The following is a 27,500-nucleotide window of genomic DNA, read 5'->3' as shown; positions in this document are numbered from 1 at the left end:
TGGTGGTGGTGGAACCTGGGGAGAAGTTGGTAGACACTAGAGCTGTGGAGAGAGAAAGGAGAGAGAAGTGTCACTATGGCTAGAGAAAGAGAGGGAGGGAGAGAGAGACTCTTCTGGGAAGGCTGTGGGTGGACTTGCTTCCATTCAGCCACAAGAGCATTAGTGAGGTCTGGCACTGATGTTGGGCGATTAGGCCTGGCTCGCAGTCGGCGTTCCAATTCATCCCAAAAGTTGTTCGATGGGGTTGAGGTCAGGTCACCATGCAGGCTAGTCAGAGTTATTCCACAACAATCTCGACAAACCATTTCTGTGTATACCTAAGCTTTGTGCATTGTCATGCTGAAACAGGAAAGGCCTTCCCCAAACTGTTGCCACAAAGTGGATACACAGAATCGTCTAGAATGTCATTGTATGCTGTAGCATTAAGATTTCCTTCACTGGAACTAAGGGGCCTAGTCCAAACCATGAAAAACAGCCCCAGACCCTTATTCCTCCTCCATCAAAACTCAGGAAGCGTCCTCCTGGGATCCGCTAAACCCAGATTCGTCCGTCGGACTGCCAGATGGTGAAGCGTGATTCATCGCTCCAGAGAACGTGTTTCCACTGTTCCAATGGCGGTGAGCTTTACACCTTTCAGCCAACGCTTGGCATTGCGCATGGTGATCTTAGGGCTTGTGTGCGGCTGCTCGGCCATGGAAACCCATTTTATAAAACTTCCGACTTCCAAGACAATGTTCATGAAGCTCCCGATGAACAGTTCTTGTGCTGACGTTGCTTCCAGAGGCTGTTTGGAACTCTGTAGGGAGTGTTGCCAAGGACAGAAGATTTTTCCAGTACTCAACAGTCCCGTTCTATGATCTTGTGTGGCCTACCACTTAGCGGCTGAGCCGTTGTTGCTCCTAGACGTTTCCACTTCACAATAACAGCACTTACAGTTGACCGGGGCAGCTTTAGCAGGGCAGAAATTTGACGAACTGACTGGTTGGAAAAAGTGGCATTCTATGACGGTGCCACGTTGAAAGTCACTGAGCTCTTCAGTACGGGCCATTCTACTGCCATTGTTTGTCTATGGAGATTGCATGGCAGTGTGCTCGATTTAATATGCCTTTCAGCAACGGGTGTGGCCTAAATAGCCGAATCCCCTAATATGACAGGGTGTCTGCATACTCTTGGCCATGTAGTTTATAATATTTGTTTCTATAAAACATTCACCTGATGTAACAAGAATGTTTCCAGAACATATTTTGTCTGTGTCGTTTAAAGGTTCCCAGAATGTTTCATTAAGGTTGTAACAGTTTGGTGGAACATTGTTTGGTGGGAACATTACTAAAGATATGTTCCCAAAACACACAAAAACACAGTCCAGTTGTGTTAAGGCTAAAAAGGAAGCACAGAATTCCTGATTTACTGCCATGGCTGAAACATAAGACATATGACCAGCTTCTCTGCTGGTTCAGAGGAGGAAAGACTTGATTTGGGAACCAGACATTGCAGGTGCAAACCCCACTTGTGCAAATTGTGGTTGTGTTTGTATGATTAAATGTTGTTCAAAATGTCTTATGAATGAAATTTGAAATGCCATATGTCTCCAGATATGAGAATTACCGTTAAAACTGGATAGAAACGTGGAATATTATGTTCAACCTAAAACAAATAGGCTGTGAACATCATACAAACATACTCATTTGGAAACTGGGAACATTGTGCAAATAATGTTAATTATCACAACAATATTCTTGCAACAGCTCCCATAACTTAATTAAATGTTCTGGGAACCTATAAAGAACACCAGCTGTTCTGTCAACAACAATATTACAGGAATGTCCTGTACAAAAACCTAACTTAAACATTGTATGAATGTCATCCCAACTGAGCATATTTTGTGTTTTGGGAATGTGTCTCTTGCAATGTTCCCAATAACCTAGTTAAATGTTCTGGGAACCTTTATTAACCCCAGAACTGCCAAAGGCCACTGACGTTTGATTTAGATTTGTTTTTAAATCAGCCAAAATAAAACCTATGTCCTGCTCATTCAATGACCTTTCCTAAACTTAAACCGCCAGACAATTTGCTGTGGAACGTTGGTACCCAGCCAGGCTCCAAGACAATGTTCTGTAGGACGTTGGTACCCAGCCAGGCTCCAAGACAATGTTCTGTAGGGTCGTTGGTACCCAGCCAGGCTCCAAGACAATGTGCTGTGGGACGTTGGTACCCAGCCAGGCTCCAAGACAATGTTCTGTAGGAGGCTCCAAGACAATGTTGGTAAACCCAGCCAGGCTCCAAGACAATGTGCTGTGGGACGTTGGTACCCAGCCAGGCTCCAAGACAATGTTGGTACCCAGCAAGGCTGTGGTCGTTGGTACCCAGCCAGGCTCCAAGACAATGTTCTGTAGGTCGTTGGTACCCAGCCAGGCTCCAAGACAATGTGCTGTAGGATGTTGGTACCCAGCCAGGCTCCAAGACAATGTTCTGTAGGACGTTGGTACCAGCCAGGCTCCAAGACAATGTTCTGTTGGACGTTGGTACCCAGCCAGGCTCCAAGACAATGTTCTGTTGGACGTTGGTACCCAGCCAGGCTCCAAGACAATGTTCTGCTGGGACGTTGGTACCCAGCCAGGCTCCAAGACAATGTTCTGTAGGACGTTGGTACCCAGCCAGGCTCCAAGACAATGTTCTGTAGGACGTTGGTACCCAGCCAGGCTCCAAGACAATGTTCTGTAGGACGTTGGTACCCAGCCAGGCTCCAAGACAATGTTCTGTAGGTCGTTGGTACCCAGCCAGGCTCCAAGACAATGTTCTGTAGGACGTTGGTACCCAGCCAGGCTCCAAGACAATGTTCTGTAGGACGATGGTACCCAGCCAGGCTCCAAGACAATGTTCTGTAGGACGTTGGTACCCAGCCAGGCTCCAACAATGTTCTGTAGGACAATGTTCTGGTTGGTGCCCAGCCAGGCTCCAAGACAATGTTCTGTAGGACGTTGGTACGTTGGTATCAGCCAGGCTCCAAGACAATGTTCTGTAGGACGTTGGTACCCAGCCAGGCTCCAAGACAATGACAAGGCTCCAAGTTCTGTAGGACGTTGGTACCCAGCCAGGCTCCAAGACAATGTTCTGTAGGACGTTGGTACCCAGCCAGGCTCCAAGACAATGTTCTGTAGGACGTTGGTACCCAGCCAGGCTCCAAGACAATGTTCTGTAGGACGTTGGTACCCAGCCAGGCTCCAAGACAATGTTCTGTAGGATGTTGGTACCCAGCCAGGCTCCAAGACAATGTTCTGTAGGACCCTGGTACCCAGCCAGGCTCCAAGACAATGTTCTGTAGGACGTTGGTACCCAGCCAGGCTCCAAGACAATGTTCTGTAGGACGTTGGTACCCAGCCAGGCTCCAAGACAATGTGCTGTAGGACGTTGGTACCCAGGGCTCCAGACAATGTTGGGACCCTGGTACCCAGCCAGGCTCCAAGACAATGTTCTGTAGGACGTTGGTACCCAGCCAGGCTCCAAGACAATGTTCTGTAGGACGTTGGTACCCAGCCAGGCTCCAAGACAATGTGCTGTAGGACGTTGGTACCCAGCCAGGCTCCAAGACAATGTTCTGTAGGACGTTGGTACCCAGCCAGGCTCCAAGACAATGTTCTGTAGGACGTTGGTACCCAGCTAGGCTCCAAGACAATGTTCTGGTACCCAGGACTCAAGACAATGTGGTACCCCAGCCAGGCTCCAAGACAATGTTCTGTAGGACGTTGGTACCCAGCCAGGCTCCAAGACAATGTGCTGTAGGACGTTGGTCCACAATGTTCTGTAGGATGTTGGTACAGCCAGGCTCCAAGACAATGTTCTGTAGGACGTTGGTACCCAGCCAAGGTTCTGTAGGACCAAGACAATGTTCTGTAGGACGTTGGTACCCAGCCAGGCTCCAAGACAATGTTCTGTAGGACGTTGGTACCCAGCCAGGCTCCAAGACAATGTTCTGTAGGACGTTGGTACCCAGCCAGGCTCCAAGACAACCCAGCCAGGCTGTGTGCTGTAGGATGTTGGTACCCAGCCAGGCTCCAAGACAATGTTCTGTAGGACGTTGGTACCCAGCCAGGCTCCAAGACAATGTTCTGTAGGTGTTGGTACGTTGGTACCCAGCCAGGCTCCAAGACAATGTTCTGTAGGACGTTGGTACCCAGCCAGGCTCCAAGACAATGTTCTGTAGGACGTTGGTACCCAGCCAGGCTCCAAGACAATGTGCTGTAGGACGTTGGTACCCAGCCAGGCTCCAAGACAATGTTCTGTAGGACGTTGGTACCCAGCCAGGCTCCAAGACAATGTTCTGTAGGATGTTGGTACCCAGCCAGGCTCCAAGACAATGTTCTGTGGGACGTTGGTACCCAGCCAGGCTCCAAGACAATGTTCTGTGGGACGTTGGTACCCAGCCAGGCTCCAAGACAATGTTCTGTAGGGCTCCACGTTGGTACCCAGCCAGGCTCCAAGACAATGTGCTGTAGGATGTTGGTACCCAGCCAGGCTCCAAGACAATGTTCTGTAGGACGTTGGTACCCAGCCAGGCTCCAAGACAATGTTCTGTAGAATGTTGGTACCCAGCCAGGCTCCAAGACAATGTTCTGTAGGACGTTGGTACCCAGCCAGGCTCCAAGACAATGTTCTGTAGGACGTTGGTACCCAGCCAGGCTCCAAGACAATGTTCTGTGGACGTTGGTACCCAGCCAGGCTCCAAGACAATGTGCTGTAGGATGTTGGTACCCAGCCAGGCTCCAAGACAATGTTCTGTAGGACGTTGGTACCCAGCCAGGCTCCAAGACAATGTTCTGTAGGACGTTGGTACCCAGCCAGGCTCCAAGACAATGTTCTGTAGGACGTTGGTACCCAGCCAGGCTCCAAGACAATGTTCTGTAGGACGTTGGTACCCAGCCAGGCTCCAAGACAATGTTCTGTAGGACGTTGGTACCCAGCCAGGCTCCAAGACAATGTTCTGTAGGACGTTGGTACCCAGCCAGGCTCCAAGACAATGTTCTGTAGGACGTTGGTACCCAGCCAGGCTCCAAGACAATGTTCTGTAGGACGTTGGTACCCAGCCAGGCTCCAAGACAATGTTCTGTAGGACGTTGGTACCCAGCCAGGCTCCAAGACAATGTTCTGTAGGACGTTGGTACCCAGCCAGGCTCCAAGACAATGTTCTGTAGGACGTTGGTACCCAGCCAGGCTCCAAGACAATGTTCTGTAGGACGTTGGTACCCAGCCAGGCTCCAAGACAATGTTCTGTAGGACGTTGGTACCCAGCCAGGCTCCAAGACAATGTTCTGTAGGACGTTGGTACCCAGCCAGGCTCCAAGACAATGTTCTGTAGGACGTTGGTACCCAGCCAGGCTCCAAGACAATGTGCTGTGGGACGTTGGTACCCAGCCAGGCTCAAATGCATCTCTGTCTTCTCATTGAATGAATGGATGCTAATTGTGCACCTTACTTCACAACTTAAATTAAATTAGGCCTAACTGAATGATAAGGAGGGTGAAGAGGTTGATTTAATTTAAAGAGAAAATAGTGTAATAATGAATTTGTTATGCCTATTCATCCAGCAGTAAATAATTGTGTGTGTGGTACCCACAGGCTAAATATAGCCAGGCTCCATTGACAATGGATATAATTGTGCACCTTACTTCACAACAAATTAAATTAGGCATTGAATGATACAATGTGAAGAGGTAGTGATTTAAATAAAGGTACAATAGTGTATATATAATTTGTTATGCCTATTCATCAGCATATATATATATATAGGCATATATATATATATACACACAGTGGGGAGAACAAGTATTTGATACACTGCCGATTTTGCAGGTTTTCCTACTTACAATGCATGTAGAGGTCTGTCATTTTTATCATAGGTACACTTCAACCTTCAAAATCCAGAAAATCACATTGTATGATTTTTAAGTAATTAATTTGCATTTTATTGTATGACATAATATTTGATACCTCAGAAAAGCAGAACTTAATATTTGGTACAAAAACCTTTGATTGCAATTACAGAGATCATACGTTTCCTGTAGTTCTTGACCAGGTTTGCACACACTGCAGCAGGGATTTTGGCCCACTCCTCCATACAGACCTTCTCCAGATCCTTCAGGTTTCGGGGCTGTCGCCCCAAAACATGCTGTGTATTGCAGCCGGCCTTTTAGAATAATACAAAACAAGTCCTTGACTCCAAGTTGATGAGCGGAAAACAAACGACGCCAGTAACCCTTTACAGCCCGCCCATCAAAACTACACCTAAACTCAGTCAACCTGCACAGCCGGCCCATCCAAACTACACTTAAACTCAGTCAACCTGGACAGCCGGCCCATCCAAACTACACCTAAACTACACCGAAACTAATTTCATACATAATAAGTGTTTGTCCATAGACAATATTAAATTGACAATAGTCTGATGAGTGGCAATATTAAACCAATCAGCTGTCAAATTTTACATGAAGAGATGGGCGCATCTTGTAATTGACAGATGCTGGGGGAAAAGAGCATCACATTATCAAATCTTCCTTCAGAATCACATGCAGGTAGAGTTGTTGCAAAGTGCATATTCTGAAGTTGCTATGACACTTACATTTGTCATATAACTCAAAATTGAAGAGGTGCAAGCTCCATTTCCACATTTCACTTTTTCCAAGAATATCCGCGCTGTCCATGAATTCAGCACATGGCCACTAGGAGGCAGTATTACTCTGAATTCAGCACATGACCACTAGGAGGCCGTATTACTCTGAATTCAGCACATGGCCACTCGGCGGCCGTATTACTCTGAATTCAGCACATGGCCACTCGGCGGCCGTATTACTCTGAATTCAGCACATGGCCACTAGGAGGCAGTATTACTCTGAATTCAGCACATGGCCACTAGGAGGCAGTATTACTCTGAATTCAGCACATGGCCACTAGGAGGCAGTATTACTCTGAATTCAGCACATGGCCACTAGGAGGCAGTATTACCTAAATTCAGCACATGGCCACTAGGTGGCAGTATTACTCTGAATTCAGCACATGGCCACTAGGAGGGCAGTATTACTCTGAATTCAGCACATGGCCACTAGGAGGCAGTATTAAACCAATTCAGCACATGGCCACTAGGAAGCAGTATTACTCGAATTCAGCACATGGCCACTAGGAGGCAGTATTACTCTGAATTCAGCACATGGCCACTAGAGGCAGTATTACTCTGAATTCAGCACATGGCCACTAGAGGCAGTATTACTCTGAATTCAGCACATGGCCACTAGGAGGCAGTATTACTCTGAATTCAGCACATGGCCACTAGGAGGCAGTATTACTCTGAATTCAGCACATGGCCACTAGGAGGCAGTATTACCTGAATTCAGCACATGGCCACTAGGAGGCAGTATTACTCTGAATTCAGCACATGGCCACTAGAGGCAGTATTACTCTGAATTCAGCACATGGCCACTAGAAGCAGTATTACTCGAATTCAGCACATGGCCACTAGAGGCAGCATTACTCTGAATTCAGCACATGGCCACTAGAGGCAGTATTACTCTGAATTCAGCACATGGCCACTAGGAGGCAGTATTACTCTGAATTCAGCACATGGCCACTAGAGGCAGTATTACTCTGAATTCAGCACATGGCCACTAGGAGGCAGTATTACTCTGAATTCAGCACATGGCCACTAGGAGGCAGTATTACTCTGAATTCAGCACATGGCCACTAGAGGCAGTATTACTCTGAATTCAGCACATGGCCACTAGAGGCAGTATTACTCTGAATTCAGCACATGGCCACTTCAGGAGGCAGTATTACTCTGAATTCAGCACATGGCCACTAGGAGGCAGCATTACTCTGAATTCAGCACATGGCCACTCGGGCCCGTATTACTTGGCTACTAAGCAAAAATGAGTAACGTAATAAACTTAAAATTAAAATATGCTATTCTGTTGTCAATGGATGAATGGGCGATGGAAACCAGATAGAATGTGATCATGGGCGATGGAAATCAGATAGAAGGTGATAATGGGAGATGGAAACCAGATAGAAGGTGATAATGGGAGATGGAAACCAGGTAGAAGGTGATAATGGTATATGGAAACCAGGTAGAAGGTGAAAATGGTGTATATATGTCAATGAACTGAATGATTAATACATTTTTTTTAAAGTATTTAATCTGGCAAGTCAGTTAAGATCAAATTCTTATTTTACAATGGCGGCCTACCCAGGCCAAACCCGGATGACACTCGGCAAGGTGTGCAACGCCTGTGGGACTCCTGATCATGGCCAGTTGTGAAACAGCCCAGGATAGAACCAGGGTCTGTAGTGACGCCTGTAGCACTGAGATGCAGAGCCTTAGACCGTCAGCACTCGGGAGCCACGATGGAGGCTGAAGAGGATGATTGAATTTAGAACAATAGTGTAATGACGATGAAGAATTGTGGCCGTTGTGGGCGGTCTCATTATTTTATTATGAAAGGCTGGAAAATGGTATATGATTTCCCCTCAGAGAGTCAAATCAGACACTGAGTACAACAAAACACTGTGTGTAGTTCAATGGCAAGCCCGACTCAAACGAACGGAAGCACTGGACAGCATTGCAAATGCCGCCGAATTTAAAAATGAGTTGCGGTCGCTGTTACTGATGAAGAGTGTTCATCGGATTCTGATGTTGACTTGAGCTTCCTGATGCCTGAGCCTCGCCTCAGAAAAAACCAGAACAGAACCAACTGAGACGATGATCCCAACTACCACCACGAGTTTATGTGACATGCAAATGTTGCAGCACATCAGAGATGGTTCCCGTTTGCTCATTAGCACAGAAAAAAGGAAACAGAACGGAGACTATGTCTATGGATGAAAGCATTGGTGTCCGCGGAGGGGGAGGGGGGTCCAGCGGGAAGAGCATGGATGTTGCGTTATTTTGGTCTGATAGTTACAGTATGGACTTTCCCCCCCGTGATCACGCCACGCACTCGCTTCAACAGAGATTGTGCGACACCACGCAGGAGGTGCAATACGAAACAAGGCCCATGGACACTGTGTGTAGTGCCGATATGTTAGTGAGGCTTGTTCACACAAAGCCCTGAAGCTGTATGCTGACTGGGAACCCAAAGCGTAGAGAGGAGACGACATTAATTCATGACTAAAGGTATATGGGCACAATACAGTGTTGGGTACAATCAATAAATGACTGTATATCTTGTCATGAATATATTTCCATTGATATTTATTTATGCAATTCTTCCTTTATAATTGTTTATTCACTGGTGCTTGTGTTTAGGAACACATCAAATCATTTCAACTGCCTGGGTATATTATTATTTTTAGTTTATATGTTTTTCAAAAGACGCTGTAACTCAACTTTATGAATTTAGTGTAATTATATTACTAATCGAATCTATAAATAAAGTGGATCGAATGGATTGTAATGTTTTTATTGTAACGAAACTAAAACAGACTTACTTACAGGCCTACTTTGTTTCCTAGGACTTTGTAGAATTATACAAAACATATCTTTGACTTTATCTAAACAAAAATAAATAAAAATAAAAACATTTTTTATTGATATATTTCTGCAAGTATTTCTTCACGCAATGAATCCTTTACAATAGTGTACGTATTATTTATCAAGGGTTGGTGCTCATGTTTGCAGCGCCTTGAGGGTAGTTTTCAACGTTCTCTAGTGGGTCCTGATAGGCTGAGAGGCAGAGTTCTAGTTTTCAACGTTCTCTAGAGGGTCCTGATAGGCTGAGAGGCGGGGTTCTGCTGTCAACGTTCTCTAGAGGGTCCTGATAGGAGAGGCGGGGTTCTAGTTTTCAACGTCTTCTAGCGGGTCCTGATAGGCTGAGAGGCAGAGTCTAGTTTTCAACGTTCTCTAGAGGGTCCTGATAGGCTGAGAGGCGGGGTTCTAGTTGTCAACGTTCTCTAGAGGGTCCTGATAGGCTGAGAGGCAGGGTTCTAGTGGAGTCCTGATAGGCTGAGAGGCAGTTTCCAGTTCTAGTTTTCAACGTTCTCTAGAGGGTCCTGATAGGCTGAGAGGCAGGGTTCTGTTGTCAACGTTCTCTAGAGGGTCCTGATAGGCTGAGAGGCCTAGTTGTCAACATTCTCCTCTAGCGGGTTCTAGGCTTTTAAAGAACTCAGTAAGGCTGTTCTAGCAACACTCTTCTCATCAAATACATGTTTTGTTCAGCCGGATAAAAACATTATTATTTTGGGAACCGATCTGTTGTCACATCCCCACAATGTTCCCACAACCTCAATAAACATTCTGGGAACCTTAAAAAAAGAAACATATGAAATGTGTTCTGGGAACATTCTTGAAAGTTTTTTTAGCACCCTAAAAATAAACATTGTAGAATCATCCGCACAACTGGACAGTTTTTTGTTGTTACGAGAAGAATTTCTGGGAACTTTTCACAGAACCAGTTTGTTGTTTTCTGGGAGACAGAAAATAGAAACAGAGTGATATTTACATTTGCAGTATTCCTGTGTGCTGGACGGGTTGTTAGAGGTGGTCCAGGTCTTACAGTGAGAAGAGGGTGCTGAGGGACAGTAGTTCACACAGGGGTCCCACGCACGGGGGTGGTCACTCTTCTGAACCTTCACTGAAACACAAAACAGAGAGAAGTGTAAACGCATGGTCACAACACTGTGTGTTAACCTGTTGAGCTAAAACCTAGACACTAGATCAAACAAGGGGTCCCATGAGTAGGACTTTACTGAAACACAGAATTATAGAGTGACAACTATTTTTTCTTCCGTACTGTCACCCGGTTCGATCACCAACCCGACTGGACAGGACTGGGCGGAGTGTTTTCAGCCAAGTGGGTGACATAGTTTACAGCTAATTAAAATATTGTGGGATGTAGCCACACAGGCTCAGATTCTGGCCCTGCAGCCATTGTGTAGCATGGCCCAAGGGGCCAGACATTCCTGCTCTGCACTACTGTACTCTGCTCTGCTAGACTCTACTGTACTCTGCTCTGCTGTACTTTGCTCTACTGTACTCTACTCTGCTCTACTGTACTTTGCTCTACTGTACTCTACTCTGCTCTACTTTGCTCTACTGTACTCACTTCTACTGTACTCTACTGTACTGTACTGTACTCTACTGTACTGTACTGTACTGTACTCTACTCTACTGTACTCTACTGTACTCTACTGTACTGTACTGTACTCTACTGTGCTCTGCTCTGCTGAACTCTGCTCTGCCTACTGTACTCTACTGCTACTGTACTCTATTCTGCTACTCTACTGTACTGTACTGTACTCTACTGTACTGTACTGCTACTGTACTGTACTGTATTCTACTGTACTCTACTGTACTCTACTGTATTCTGCTACTGTATTCTGTACTCTATTCTGTGCTCTGTACTCTACTGAACTCTCTGCTCTGTACTCTACTGTATTCTGCTGTACTGTACACTCTACTGTATTCTACTGTACTCTACTGTATTCTGCTGTACTGTATTCTGCTGTACTGTATTCTACTGTACTCTACTGTACTGTATTCTGCTGTACTGTACTCTACTGTACTCTACTCACTCTACTGTACTGTACTCTACTGTACTCTACTGTATTCTGCTGTACTGTACTCTACTGTACTTACTGTATTCTGCTGTACTCTACTGTACCTACTGTACTCTACTGTATTCTGCTGTACTCTACTGTATTCTACTCTCTACTGTACTCTACTGTACTCTACTGTACTCTGCTGTACTGTACTACTGTACTCTGCTGTATTCTGCTGGTATTCTCTGCTGTACTCTACTGTACTCTACTCTACTCTACTGTACTCTACTGTACTCTACTGTACTCTGCAAAAAGAAGGAGTAAAGGAGGACAAGTTAAGCCACACACATCCCCCCTCCCTCTCCCTTTTCATCTATCTCTCTCCCTCCCTTCTTCTCTTTATCTCTCTTTTCACTGCTCTCCCTCCACTTCTCTCTTCTTTATCTCCCTCCCTTCTCTTTATCTCTCTCGCGTTTCTCCCCTCCCCCCTCTCTCCTCCCTTCTTCTCTTTTATCTCTCTCGCTGCTTCTCCCCTCCCTCTCCTTCCCTTCTCGTTCTCTCTCCTCCCTGTAATTAACCTGCTCGTGTGCCTATGGCAGCAGGCAGGGACTTCATTAGTCATCAGCTCAGGCATTGTTTCAGCACACACACACACACACACACACACACACACACACACACACACACACACACACACACACACACACACACACACACACACACACACACACACACACACACACACACACACACAGCTCTGGCATTGTTTCACATAACACATTTTTCAATCACTTGGTATTAAGGCCGGTCCTTATCTCAGTAATAGGACTGAGAACAGCCCACACAGGTTTGTTAAACAGGGATTTAGCATTTACATTATTAATGGTTTATTGAACAGGGATTTAGCATTGGGATTATTAATGGTTTGTTAAACAGGGATTTAGCATTGAGATTAATGGTTTATTAAACAGGGATTTAGCATTGAGATTAATAATGGTTTATTAAACAGGGATTTAGCATTGAGATTATAAATGGTTTGTTAAACAGGGATTTAGCATTGGGATTATTATTGGTTTATTGTGGTTGTAGTCCAGGATGATGGCTGGCTTCCTATCCTAAACAGGGATTTAGCATTGGGATTATTATTGGTTTATTGTGGTTGTAGTCCAGGATGATGGCTGGCTTCCTATCCTAAACAGGGATTTAGCATTGGGATTATTATTGGTTTATTGTGGTTGTAGTCCAGGATGATGGCTGGCTTCCTATCCTAAACAGTGATTTAGCATTGGGATTATTATTGGTTTATTGTGGTTGTAGTCCAGGATGATGGCTGGCTTCCTATCCTAAACAGGGATTTAGCATTGGGATTATTAATGGTTTATTAAAGTTTTAAATTTGAGTCATTTAGCAAACGCTCTAATACAGAGGAATTTACAGGCATAATTAGAGTTAAGTACCTCGCTCAAGGGCACATTGACAGATTTTTCACCTCGTCGGCTCGGGGATTCGAACCAGCAACCTCTCAGTTACTGGCCCCAACACTCTTAACCACTAGGCTAAAAAGTACAATGCAATACACTTGGCATGTGCTATTCCTTCATTCATTGTCTGTGTGTGTAGACTACAGTACCTGATGTCAATGTCATGACTTTAGTGACAGGAGTTGGGGGTACTAAGAGTTTCAAACAGACTATATGTTCTAAATGCTTTGTGTAGCGTCCCGTAAGCTCTTGATAAATCCTCAACAGTCTTCAAAGCTTAAAGCGGGAATGTTGAAAACAGCCACGTCTGTTTGAAATATTACAACATTTCTCCCCTTGAACAGCACGTTGTTGCAAAACGCTCCTCTCCTCAACTGTGGTCAACAAAACAAAACAACAAAAACAATAACAGCGGCCGTGGTCGGTGGACAGTGGCGGTGTAACCCTACCGTGGATTCCACCTTTAAAGGGACTGAGGTGAGCTTTTAATTATGTTAAATCAGATCCACACACGACCATTAATCCACGTAGGTGAGGGAACAATCACAAAGTTGGAGCTGTGTAGTCACAGCAAGGGGCGGGGGAAGGGGGGGGAGGAAATGAGGGAGAAAAGAGGGAGGAAACAAGAGTGAAAACGAGGGAGGACAAGATGGAGGAAACTTGGGAGGAATCAAGAGAGGTGTAATGACATGACTGGAATCTTTTCTCTCTCTTCTATCTCTGTCTTCCTCTCTCTCTCTACCCCTGTCTCTCTCTCTCTCTCTCTCTCTCTCTCTCTCTTCGCCTCTCTCTCTCCACCTTCTCTCTCTCCCCTCTCTGTCTCCCCTTTTCTCATCTTCCCCTTTTTCTAATCCAAGCTTTGCGACCTCTCAACATCACTAAACAGCGTTTAGATCTGGTGACACACACTCGGACACACTACACAAACACACTACTACTACACACACACACACACACACATACACACGGACACACTACACAAACACACTACTACACATACACACACACAAGTACACACACTACACAAACACACACACACACACTACACAAACACACTACTACTACACACACACACACACACGTACACACGGACACACTACACAAACACACTACTACACATACACACACACAAGTACACACACTACACAAACACACACACACACACTACACAAAACACACTGCTACACATACACACACACACCCAGTGCATTATCCCCTTCTATAATACAATGACAGCCACCATGACAGGGGCTGCTACAGTATTCCAGATATTCAGCCACAAGGTTTTTAAACCAATGAGAAAACAGAACTCAAACCAGAGAATGCTAATCCTGCTGCTCTGTTCTGTTCTGCAGCTCAGGGTAATTCATCTGGTACTAAAGGGGTCTCTTGGAAAACACACACACACACACACACACACACACACCACCACACACACACACACACACACACACACACACACACACACACACACACACACACACACACACACACACACACACACACACACACACACACACACCACACACACACACACACACACACACACACACACACACACACAGTGCCTTCAGAAAGTATCCCCTTGTCTTATTCCACATTTTGTTGTGTTACAGCCTGAAATTCAAAATGGACAAAATCATTGTTTTCACTAAGCTTGACCTGCGGAATGCATACCATCTTGTGCGGATCAGACCTGGTGACGAGTGGAAGACCGCCAACACGCCTACTGGTCACTATGATCATTTCTGGTGATGCCCTCGGCCTGGACCAACGCCCCCAGCGGTGTTCCAAGCGCTCATAAACTATGTGCTTAGGGATATGCTTAACATATTTGTGTTCGCTTACTTGGATGACATCCCTTTACTCCGAGCCCCCTTCAAGAACACACTAAGCATGTCAGACAAGTACTCAAACGCCTCCTGGACAGCCATCTGTGTACGTTGCCGGAAAATGTGAATTCCATTCATCCCGAGTACAATTCCTGGGACGGTAGGAACCCGGTCGAATCCAAATGACCCTAGGAAGGTAGGGGCGAGCGGATTGGCCCACCCCCAAATCCGTTGGCGATGTTCATGTTTCCTATTTACAAACTTTTACCTAAGTTCATCAAGAACTTCAGCTCTTGGTGGCTGCTCCTCTCTCAGCTTTAACCAAAGGTTGGCAATGCAAGGTTTTTTTGTGAAGACAAGCCGAGACTGCCTTCCGAAGGACTCAAGCAGCGCATCCTTCTGCTCCCATTCTGATACTACCGACTACGGATGAACCATTTGTAGGTGAGGCAGACGCACTGTGAGTTGTGTCGGAGCTGTCCTGTCTCAGAGGGGTGAAGACAAGAAGCTTCATCCGTGCGCTTTCTTCACACCGTCACTCCCGACTGAGAGGAACTACGGGCGGGGGATCGTAACCCCAGCGTTAAGATGGCATTGAAGGAAGGAGACACTGGCTCGAGGGGCTTCTCACCCGTTTCATTTACGCACATCAATATTTTAACAATTCTTCAAGCTCTGTCAAGTTGGAGTCTGTTAATTAATGTTCCGATCTCGTGGCAAGTTGAGGATACCGTGATTTCAGGTCTTGCCATAGATTTCCGGCGTCAAGACAATTTAAGTCCAAATGCTTGCCCCGTGTGCTGCCAACTAGGTCACTTTACCTGTTCCCCTTACAGAACATTCATTACTGACTTGGCAATCTTGGACAGGTAACCAACTCCAGTGTATAATTGGCCTTGTGTTTTAGGTTATTGTCCTGCTGAAAGGTGAAACGGCCAAACAGAGAGGATGAATTGTCCGATCCCAGTGTCTGTTGGAAAGCAGACTGAACCAGGTTTTCCTCTGGGATTTTGCTTGAGAGTTTAGCTCTATTCCGTGTATCTTAATCCCCCCAAAAGTCTGCCTCTCTACACCATGGAGTCTCGGTGCCGATGACAAGGCTGCTGTGAGAGCATTCCATAACAGCCACCACCATGTGTCTTGAAAATATTGAGACAGACTCCTCCGCCTGGTCACTCAGTGATGTGTTGGATTTGGCCCAACATAACACATATTCACCCTGAGAGAAGCTGGTAGGGAACGTCAGGAGTTGATTTATATTTGCAGTTTTACAGTTTCCCCAGCGTCCCTTGTTGCAAAAAGAATATTTGTTTTTGAAGTTGGTTAAGTGACTGTTTCTATAGGTTCGTAAATCGTTTTTGCACATCAATATTTTAACAATCTGTTGGCTGTTAATTAATGTTACCTTTCACAGGCAATTTAAGTCCAAACTTCCTTCTTTTCCCAAGCATTCCATAACAGCCACCACCATGCTTGGAAAATATGAAGAGTGGCTCAGTGACTTTAAGTTGCAAAAAGTATTGTGGAGTAACTACAATGTTATTGATCCATCCTCAGTTTTTTCCTATCACAGCCATTAACCCTTGTGTTGTCTTAAGGGTAAAAAAAAATATTCACCACTATGTTTAACAGCAGAGAAAACCCCCTAAATGATATTATTTTAACTTGAAATTGGATTTCTTTTCCTAGAGTGACCCCCAACATCAGACAAAGTCAAACATCTCCTTTGTTAATATTTCCATTGAAGCTGTACACCACCAGGGTACAAAGATTGTCTTAGAGTCATTTTTGACCCGGCAGTTATAAAAGCATTGACACACACACAAAAACAGCAGCATGTGCTACTGATTGAACTCAGCCAGCAGCTCCTGAAGAGGAAGATCACCATGGTTGGCACAGCTAGAGAGAACAAGCCTGAGCTCCCCCCCTGCACTCCTGCCCTCCTCGCAACAAGGGGGAGAGAGGCCTTCTCATCAAAGTTTCCCTTCACCCCCTCCACCACTCTAGTTTCTTACCTCCCAAAGAGGAACAAGAATGTGGTCCTCCTGAGCACACAGCACAAAACGGCTGAGATCAGTGATGGTGAGGACAGAAGCCAGCCATCATCCTGGACTACAACCACAAGATAGGAGGTATGGACAACCTGGACAAGGTGATTGGAACTAACAGCTGCAGGAGGATGACTGCCCACTGGCCCTGGTCATCTTCCATAACATCATCGATGTTACAATGCCTTTGTGATATGGAACAAGATCAACCTGGATGCCTGATAAGCGGAAACAAGAGCAGGGTGTTCCTGGAGCAGCTGGGAAAGGAACTTGTAACCCCACACATTCAAAGAAGGGAACGCCTCCCCCACACAGCAGCCTTTGCAGCGCTTATGAAAGCTGTTCAGGGGCTAAATCTGATGCATCCATCCATTCACACACTTGCATATTGTCCGACGTGCTAATTAGAGTTGATTGATTTATGTTCTTCACATTTTTGTTTTGTATCTATTATCTTATTTTATTCTTATTTATTGTTGTTGTTTATACACGTTGTGGTTGGGGGCAATGGTTAAACAAATGGGAGAAGACTAGTATTTTGTAGTTGAATTCCTCATTGTACAGTAATAAGAATATATCACTATGTTGCCAAAAAAGTTCAAGAACGTTATTGTTTCCATTAAATAAAATGTTTCCAAAACGACTTTCTGCAAATTTCTGCTACTTTCATCTACAAGTGCTATCTCTTGCTAAAAAAAAAAAGGGTTTACACCTTCAGCAATAATAATGATAATAAATCACTACCCGCCACCAAGTTTCTCACTGAGTCTGAGGTCCTTAAACCCCCCAAAAACATCTGGGTCAGATGGAACCATTCTTCTTTAAGGTTGAAGCCCCTATTATCGCCAAGCCAATCTCTGACCTTTTTAACCTGTCTGTCCTCTCTGGGGAGGTTCCCATTGCTTGGAAGGCAACCACGATGCATCCTTTATTTAAAGGAGATCAGGCTGATCCTAACTGTTATAGGTCCATTTCTATTTTGACCTGTTAATCAAAAGTGTTAGAAAAACTTGGCTTTCTTTGGTGTCAATGGTCTCTCTGCTATGCAATCTTTTGATACGGTAGACCATTCCATTCTTGTGGGCCGGCTAAGAGTATTGGTTTCTCTGAGACGTCTTTGGGCTGTTTTGCTAACTACCTCTCTGAAAGAGTGCAGTGTATAAAATCAGAACATATGCTGTCTCAGCCACTGTCTGTCACCAAATCAATGAAATCAAATTATATTTGTCACCTTACAGTTAAATGCTTACATACAAGCCCTTAACCAACAATGCTTTAAGAAGTTTTAAGAAAAATAAATGTTAAGTAAAAAATAGATGAGTCAATTTAAAAAACAAGTAACAAATAATTAAACAGCAACAGTAAAATACCAATAGTGAGGCTATATACAGGGGTACCGATTCGTTAAGGTAATTGAGGTAACCTGTACAGTACCGTCTCAAAAGTTAAGGGTCACTTAGAAGTATCCTTGTTTTTGAAAGAAAAGCAAATGTTTTGTCCATTAAAATTACATCAAATTGATCAGAAATATAGTGTAGACATTGTTAATGTTGTAAATGACTATTGTAGCTAGAAACGGCTTATTTTTGTGGAATATCTACATAGGCGAACAGAGGCCCATTATTACATTACATTACATTTACATTACATTTACATTACATTTACATTACATTTACATTACATTTACATTATCAGCAACCATCACTCCTGTGTTCCAATGGCACGTTGTTAGCCACTCCAAGTTTATAATTTTAAAAGGCTAATTAGAAAACCCTTTTGCAGTTATGTTAGCACAGCTGAAAACTGCTGTTCTGATTAAAGAAGCAATAAAACTAGCCTTCTTAAACTAGTTGAGTATCTGGAGCATCAGCATTTGTGGGTTCGATTACAGGCTCAAAATGGCCAGAAACAAAGAACTTTCTTCTGAAACTCATGAGTCTATTCTTGTTCTGAGAAATGAAGGTTTTTCCATGCGAGAAATTGCCAATGAACTGATGATCTCATACAACACTGTGTACTACTCCCTTCACAGAACAGCGCAAACTGGCTCTAACCAGAATAGAAAGAGGAGTGGCAGGCCCCGGTGCACAACTGAGCAAGAGGACAAGTACATTAGAGTGTCTGGTTTGAGAAACAGACGCCTCACAAGTCCTCAACTGGCCAATTCATTATATAGTACGCGCAAAACACCAGCCTCAACGTCAACATTAAAGAGGGATGCTGGCCTTCTCAGACTGTTCAATGAAAAATAAAAGATTAAGATGGGCAAGGGGAAAGTAGCTACATTTAAAATTACTTTTCTCATGTAAGGACACATTTAGTTGTTCTCTATCTTACTCTCATATAATAATTTTATTGCATAAGAACACAGACACTGGACAGAGGAAGATTGGAAGAAAGTGTTATAGACAGACAAATCTAAGTTTGAGGTGTTCGGATCACAAAGGAGAACATTCGTGAGACACATAAAAAATGAAAAGATGCTCGAGGAGTGCTTGACGCCATCTATCAAGCATGGTGGAGGCAATATGATGATCAGGGGTGGGAGATTTGTACAGGGTAAAAGGGATCATGAAGAAAGAATGCTATCACTCCATTTTGCAACGCCTTGCCATACCCTGTGGACGGCGCTGGAGCCGATTTCTTCATACAACAGGACAATAACCCAAACCACAGCTCCAAACTATGCAATGACTATTTAGCAAGGAAGCAGTCAGCTGGTGTTCTGTCTATAACGGAGTGGCCAGCACAGTCACTGGACCTCAACCCTATTAAGCTGTTGTGGGAGCAGCTACTGTATGGTAGGTAAGAAGTGCTCATAAAGCCAATCCAACTTGTGGGAGGTGCTTCAGGCAGCATGGGGTGAAATCTCTTCAGATTACCTCAACAAATTGACAACTAGAACGCCAAAGGTCTGCAAGGCTGTGAATGGAGGAAACTTTGACGAAACCAAAGTTTGAGGAACAAATTATTATTTCAATTAAAAATCACTATTTACATCCTTTGTCATCATCTTTACATCTTTTACTATATTTCCTATTCATTTTGCAACTAATTTCATGTATGTTTTCATGGAAAACAAGGACATTTCTAAGTGGCCTCAAACTTCTGAACAGTAGTGTACATGTAGGTAGAGTTAAAGGGACTATGCATAGATAATACACAGACAGTAGCAGCAGTGTAAAGAGGCCCTTTTGATTAGCTGTTCAGGAGGCAGTACCCCAAGGCTCGATCCTAGGATTACGCTCTTCTCAATTTACATCAACAACATAGCTCAGGCAGTAGGAAGCTCTCTCATCCATTTATATGCAGATGATACAGTCTTCTACTCAGCTGGCCCCTCCCGGAGTTTGTGTGAAACGCTCTACAACACAGCTTTCTTAGTGTCCAACAAGCTTTCTCTGCCCTTAAACTTGTTCTGAACACCTCCAAAACAAAGGTCATGTGGTTTGGTAAGAGGTTTGCCCTCTCCCCACAGGTGTTATTACTACCTCTGAGGGTTTAGAGCTTGAGGTCGTCACCTCATTCAAGTTCCTTGGAGTATAGCTAGACGATACACTGTCCTTCTCTCCGCACATATCAAAGCTGTAGGCCAAAGTTAAATCTAGACTTGGTTTCCTCTATTGTAATCTATCATAATCGCTCCTCTTTCGCCCCAGCTGCCAAACTAACCCTGATTCAGATGACCATCCTACCCATGCTAGATTACGGAGACATCCTTTATAGATCGGGCAGGTAAGGGTGCTCTCGAGTGGCTCGATGTCCTTACCATTCGGCCATCAGATTTGCCACCAATGCTCCTTATAGGACACATCACTGCACTCTATACTCTATACTGCACTCTATACTCTTTCTGGTCTGATGAAACAATAATAGAACTGTTTGGCCATAATGACCACTGTTATGTTTAGATGATAATGGGGAGGCCTTCAAGCCGAAGAACACCATCCCAATCGTGAAGCACGGGGGTTGCAGCATCATGTTGTGGGGATGCTTTGCTGCAGGAGGGGCTGGTGCACCTCACAAAATAGATGGCATCATGAGGACGGAAAATGATGTGCACATATATTGAAGCAACATCTCAAGACATCAGTTAGGAAGTTAAAGCTTGGTCGCAAGTGGGTCTTCCAAATGGACAATGACCGCAAGCATAATTCCAAAGTTGGCTTAAGGACAACAAAGTCAAGGTATTGGAGGGGCCATCACAAAGCCCTGACCTCAATCCCTTAGAAAATGTGTGGGCAGAACTGGAAAAAGTGTGTGCGTACAAGGAGGCCTACAAACCTGACTCAGTTACACCAGCTCTGTCAGGAGGAATGGGCCAAAATTCACCCAACTTATTGTGGAAAGTTTGTGGAAGGCTACCCCGAAACGTTTCACCCAAGTTAAACAATTTAAAGGCAATGCTACCAAATACTAATTGAGTGTATGTAAACTTTGACCCACTGGGAATGTGATGAAAGAAATAAAAGCTGAAATGGATGATTCTCTCTACTATCATTCTGACATTTCACATTCTTAAAATAGAGTGGTGATCCTAACTGACCGAAGACAGGGAATTGTTACGAGGATTACATGTCAGGAATTGTGAAAAACTGAGTTTAAATGTATTTGGCTAAGGTGTATGTAAACTTCCAACTTCAACTGTTCGTCTTGTGTCTGACATTTAGCTTGTTTGATTGCGTTGGGGAGTAAATAACTACACTGTCTATATTCTGCCATATTACCAGTCGCTTTGCCATTGTTAAATGCGATGGTTTGCACTTTCAGTTGCTCACAAATGCTACCATCTATCCACGGTTTCTGGTTAGGTAGGTTTTAATAGTCACAGTGGGTAATACATCTCCTACACACTTCCCCCTATGAACTCAGTCACCGTATCTGTGTATGTGTCTAGATTATTTTTGCACGCTACCTAGAACATATCCCAGTCCACGTGATCAACAATCCTGAAGCATGGATTCCGATTGGTCAGACCAGCATTGAATATTATGAAGCACGGGCACTTCCTGTTTGAGTTTCTGACAATAGGACGGGAGGAGTAAGATGGAGTCGTGGTCAGATTTGAAAGGAGGGCAGGAGGGCCTTGTAAGTATACCATTTGAATAGCAATGGTTGAGATTCTTAGTAGGGCGAGTAGGACAGTCAACATGTTGATAGAATTTAGGCAGCCTAGTCCTCAGATTTGCTTTGTAAAAATCCCCAGCTACAATAAATGCAGCCTCGAGGATATGTGGTTTCCAGTTTGCATAAAGTCCAGTGAAGTTCTTTGAGGGCCGTGGCCGTGGCGATGACAGAGGAGAATTCTCTTGGGAGATAATACGGTCGGCATTTAATTGTGAGGTACTCTAGGTCGGGTGAACAAAATTACTTGAGTTCCTGTATGTTCCTAGAGTTACACCATGAGTCGTTAATCATGAAACACCCCCCCCCCGCCCTTGTGCTTCCCGGAGACATAATTATTCCAATGGCTCTCCGGAAAGAAATCCTTGCTCTAAGCTCATCAACTTTGTTATCCAAAGACTGAACATTAGCAAGTAATATATTCGGAAGCGGTGGGTGGTGTGCGTGCCTCCTAAGTCGAAACAGCCGTCCGCCTCAAGTGCCTCTCCTCTGCCGGCGATGTTTTGTCTCAGGCTCTGGAATAAGTTCAATTGTTTTGGGGAGACTGAACAAATGATCTGCTCCATAATGTCATATATCTGGTCGTAATGCTGGTAGTTCTGGTGAGTTACCACCACTCTAATATCCAATAGTTCTTGTAATGACACAAAACATTTCCTGAGCTAATAATGTAAAAAATTGTACATAAAAAAAACAAAATACTGCAAAGTTTTCTAAGAGCTAGTCGCGATGCTGCCATCTCCTTCGGTGCCATCTTCACAATGGGAGGGTTTGGCAAGAGGAGGGATATCCTTGTCCCATCGGTGTGACTTCCGGGTTAAGCGGCATTGTGTGAAGAAACTTTGTTGGGTCGTATTTTTGAAGTATTTCGGAGGCTCTCGACCTTCGTCTCTCCCGAGTCCGTATGGGAGTAGCAGCGATGAGGCAAGACTGTAACTACCAATTGGAAACCAAGAAATTGGGGAGAAAAAGGGGTAAAAGTATATATTTTTTGAAATTAGTAATAAAATAAAATAAATACAAAGGCTTCAAGGGAAACAAAAAGCTGTAGTACAGGCCTTGTGTTCTCTCTGGAACATGTAGCATTTAGCGTGTAGCATGTAGCGTGTACCAACCCATGCAACGATGTTATATAATCCTCACAGTAACATAACATAGTGTACACACCAACACAAATCCCTGCCAAGAACCACGATATAGTAGGAAATATTTTTGAAACTGTTGAATTCTGGGAGAACTGCTACAGTATGTACAGTGTATAGTAAAGAAGACCAACCTGACATGTTCTTACTTAATCCTTAAATCATGTTGAAGATGGAACTGAATAGAAGCGAACTGAATCGGAACTGGAATAGAAGCGAACTGAATCGAAGCGAACTGAATCGAATAGATAGAACTGAATAGAAGGGAAACTGAATAGAAGCGAACTGAATAGAAGGGAACTGAATAGAAGGGAACTGAATAGAAGGGAAGTGAATAGAATACAATGGAACTGAATAGAATACAATGGAACTGAATAGAAGGAAACTGAAAAGAATGGAATTGAATAGAATGGGACTGAAATAACAGTTGAAGTACAGTGTCTAGAGTTGACAATATACTGTATCTCTATGGTTTAACCACACTACTGAATTGAACCAGTCATAAACTCTCGGTGCATAGCCAGTGACAATAAATAAAATCTGCAGCTTTCACTTTCCTAACATCAGATGATTGTGCATGTCTAGTGCAGCCTTTTGCATAAGCTGACCCACATAGAAGGCATGAATCAGATCCTGTAAGATACTGCTCTGTCTGGGTGTATCAGAGACTCTTATTCTTCCACACAGTGAGGGCTGGGAGCGTTGTTCTGTTCAACTCTGCCCTGCTCTAGTTTGCTGTGTTCTGCTCTGCTCTACTCTGATCTGCTATGCTCTGCTCTGCTCTGCCCTGCTCTACTGTGCCCTAATCTAGTCTGCCTTGCTCTAGTCTGTTGTGTTCTGTACTGCTCTACTCTGATCCGCCCTGATCTACTCTGCCCTGCACTAGTCTGCTCTAGTCTGCCCTGCTCTAGTCTGCTCTAGTCTGCCCTGCTCTAGTCTGCCCTGCTCTAGTCTGATATGCTCAAGTCTGTCCTGCTCTAGTCTGATGTGCTCTAGTCTGTATTGCTCTAGTCTGTCCTGCTCTAGTCTGTCCTGCTCTAGTCTGATGTGCTCTAGCCTGTCGTGCTCTAGTCAGATGTGCTCTAGTCTGTCGTGCTTTAGTCTGACGTGCTCTAGTCTGATGTGCTCTAGTCTGTCCTGCTCTAGTCTGATGTGCTCTAGTCTGATGTGCTCTAGTCTGATGTGCTCTGATCTGATGTGTTCTTGTCTGTGCTCTAGTCTGTCGTGCTCTAGTCTGCCCTGCTCTAGTCTGCCCTGCTCTAGTCTGTCCTGCTCTAGTCTGTCCTGCTCTAGTCTGTCCTGCTCTAGTCTGATGTGCTCTAGTCTGTCCTGCTCTAGTCTGTCCTGCTCTAGTCTGATGTGCTCTAGTCTGATGTGCTCTAGTCTGTCCTGCTCTTGTCTGTCCTGCTCTTGTCTGTCTTGCTCTAGTCTGTCCTGCTCTAGTCTGATGTTCTCTAGTCTGTGTTCTAGTCTGTCCTGCTCTAGTCTGATGTGCTCTAGTCTGATGTGCTCTAGTCTGTCCTGCTCTGATGTGCTGTAGTCTGCCCTGCTCTAGTCTGTCCTGCTCTAGTCTGATGTGCTCTAGTCTGTGTGCTCTAGTCTGATGTGCTCTAGTCTGTCCTGCTCTAGTCCGTCCTGCTCTGATGTGCTCTAGTCTGTCCTGCTCTAGTCTGTCTTGTCTGTCCTGCTCCAGTCTGTCCTGCTCTAGTCTGATGTGCTCTAGTCTGATGTGCTCTAGTCTGTCCTGCTCTAGTCTGATGTGCTCTAGTCTGTCCTGCTCTAGTCTGATGTGCTCTAGACTGATGTGCTCTAGTCTGTCCTGCTCTAGTCTGATGTGCTCTAGTCTGATGTGCTCTAGTCTGTCCTGCTCTAGTCTGTCCTGCTCTAGTCTGATGTGCTCTAGTCTGATGTGCTCTAGTCTGTCCTGCTCTAGTCTGTCCTGCTCTAGACTGATGTGCTCTAGTCCGTCCTGCTCTAGTCTGTCCTTCTCTTAGTCTGATGTGCTCTAGTCTGATGTGCTAGTCTGATGTGCTCTAGTCTGTCCTGCTCTAGTCTGATGTGCTCTAGTCTGTCCTCTAGTCTGATGTGCTCTAGTCTGTCCTGCTCTAGTCTGATGTGCTCTAGTCTGATGTGCTCTAGTCTGATGTGCTCTAGTCTGATGTGCTCTAGTCTGATGTGCTCTAGTCTGTCCTGCTCTAGTCTGTCCTGCTCTAGTCTGTCCTGCTCTAGTCTGATGTGCTCTAGTCTGTCCTGCTCTAGTCTGATGTGCTCTAGTCTGTCCTGCTCTAGTCTGATGTGCTCTAGTCTGATCCTGCTCTGAGTCTGTCCTGCTCTAGTTTGTCCTGCTCTAGTCTGATGTGCTCTAGTCTGATGTGCTCTAGTCTGTCCTCTTCTAGTCTGTCCTCCTCTAGTCTGTCCTGCTCTAGTCTGTCCTGCTCTAGTCTGTCCTGCTCTAGTCCGTCCTGCTATAGTCTGATGTGCTCTAGTCTGTCCTGCTCTAGTCTGTCCTGCTCTAGTCTGTCCTGCTCTAGTCTGTCCTGCTCTAGTCTGATGTGCTCTAGTCTGATGTGCTCTAGTCTGTCCTGCTCTAGTCTGATGTGCTCTAGTCTGTGTTCCTGCTCTAGTCTGATGTGCTCTAGTCTGTCCTGCTCTAGTCTGATGTGCTCTAGTCTGTCCTGCTCTAGTCTGTCCTGCTCTGCTCTAGTCTTATGTGCTCTAGTCTGATGTGCTCTAGTCTGATGTTCTAGTCTGATGTGCTCTAGTCTGTCCTGCTCTAGTCTGTCCTGCTCTAGTCTGATGTGCTCTAGTCTGTCCTACTCTAGTCTGTCCTGCTCTAGTCTGTGTGCTCTAGTCTGATCTGCTCTAGTCTGTCCTGCTTTAGTTTGTCCTGCTCTAGTCTGATGTGCTCTAGTCTGTCCTGCTCTAGTCTGTCCTGCTCTAGTCTGTCCTGCTCTAGTCTGATGTGCTCCAGTCTGTCCTGCTTCTTAGTCTGTCCTGATCTAGTCTGTCCTACTCCTAGTCTGTCCTGCTCTAGTCTGTCTGCTCTAGTCTGATGTGCTCTGTGTCTGTCCTGCTCTAGTCTGTCCTGCTCTAGTCTGATGTGCTCTAGTCTGTCCTGCTCTGGTCTGATGTGCTCTAGTCTGTCCTGCTCTAGTCTGATGTGCTCTAGTCTGTCCTGCTCTAGTCTGCTCTAGTCTGATGTGCTCTAGTCTGATGTGCTCTAGTCTGATGTGCTCTAGTCTGTCCTGCTCTCTGAGTCTGTCTGTCCTGCTAGTCTGTCCTGCTCTAGTCTGATGTGCTCTAGTCTGTCCTGCTCTAGTCTGTCCTGCTCTAGTCTGTCCTGCTCTAGTCTGATGTGCTCTAGTCTGATGTGCTCTAGTCTGTCCTGCTCTTGTCTGTCCTGCTCTTGTCTGTCTTGCTCTAGTCTGTCCTGCTCTAGTCTGATGTTCTCTAGTCTGTGTTCTAGTCTGTCCTGCTCTAGTCTGATGTGCTCTAGTCTGATGTGCTCTAGTCTGTCCTGCTCTAGACTGATGTGCTCTAGTCTGATGTGCTCTAGTCTGTCGTGCTCTAGTCTGATGTGCTCTAGTCTGTCCTGCTCTAGTCTGATGTCTGATGTGCTCTAGTCTGTCCTGCTCTAGTCTGATGTGTGCTCTAGTCTGTCCTGCTCTAGTCTGATGCTGCTAGTCTGATGTGCTCTAGTCTGTCCTGCTCTCTAGTCTGATGTGCTCTAGTCTGATGTGCTCTAGTCTGTCCTGCTCTATGTGCTCTAGTCTGTCCTGCTCTAGTCTGATGTCTAGTCTAGTCTGATGTGCTCTAGTCTGTCCTGCTCTAGTCTGTCCTGCTCTAGTGATGTGCTCTAGTCTGTCCTGCTCTAGTCTGTCCTGCTCTCTAGTCTGTCCTGCTCTAGTCTGATGTGCTCTAGTCTGATGTGTTCTAGTCTGTCCTGCTCTAGTCTGTCCTGCTCTAGTCTGTCCGTGCTCTAGTCTGTCCTTCTCTAGTCTGATGTGCTCTAGTCTGATGTGCTCTGCTCTGATGTGTTCTAGTCTGATGTGCTCTAGTCTGTCCTGCTCTAGTCTGATGTGCTCTAGTCTGTCCTCTAGTCTGATGTGCTCTAGTCTGTCCTGCTCTAGTCTGATGTGCTCTAGTCTGATGTGCTCTAGTCTGATGTGCTCTAGTCTGATGTGCTCTAGTCTGTCCTGCTCTAGTCTGATGTGCTCTAGTCTGTCTGTGTCCTGCTCTAGTCTGTCCTGCTCTAGTCTGATGTGCTCTAGTCTGCTCTAGTCTGTCCTGCTCTAGTCTGATGTGCTCTAGTCTGTCCTGCTCTAGTCTTGTCCTGCTCTAGTCTGATGTGCT

The 27,500-nt window shown here is 45.0% G+C and overlaps 1 pseudogene; it reads right to left on the bottom strand.

The window, feature by feature from the left end:
- The window catches only part of LOC135539103 (glutamate receptor-interacting protein 2-like), a 128,043-nt pseudogene that overhangs the window by 22,672 nt on the left and 77,871 nt on the right, over positions 1-27,500 (bottom strand).

Source organism: Oncorhynchus masou, unplaced genomic scaffold (assembly GCF_036934945.1).
Source record: "Oncorhynchus masou masou isolate Uvic2021 unplaced genomic scaffold, UVic_Omas_1.1 unplaced_scaffold_1600, whole genome shotgun sequence".
NCBI lineage: Eukaryota > Metazoa > Chordata > Actinopteri > Salmoniformes > Salmonidae > Oncorhynchus > Oncorhynchus masou.
The sequence above is the reverse complement of the archived record's forward strand: the minus strand, read 5'-3'. Positions and strand labels throughout refer to the sequence as shown.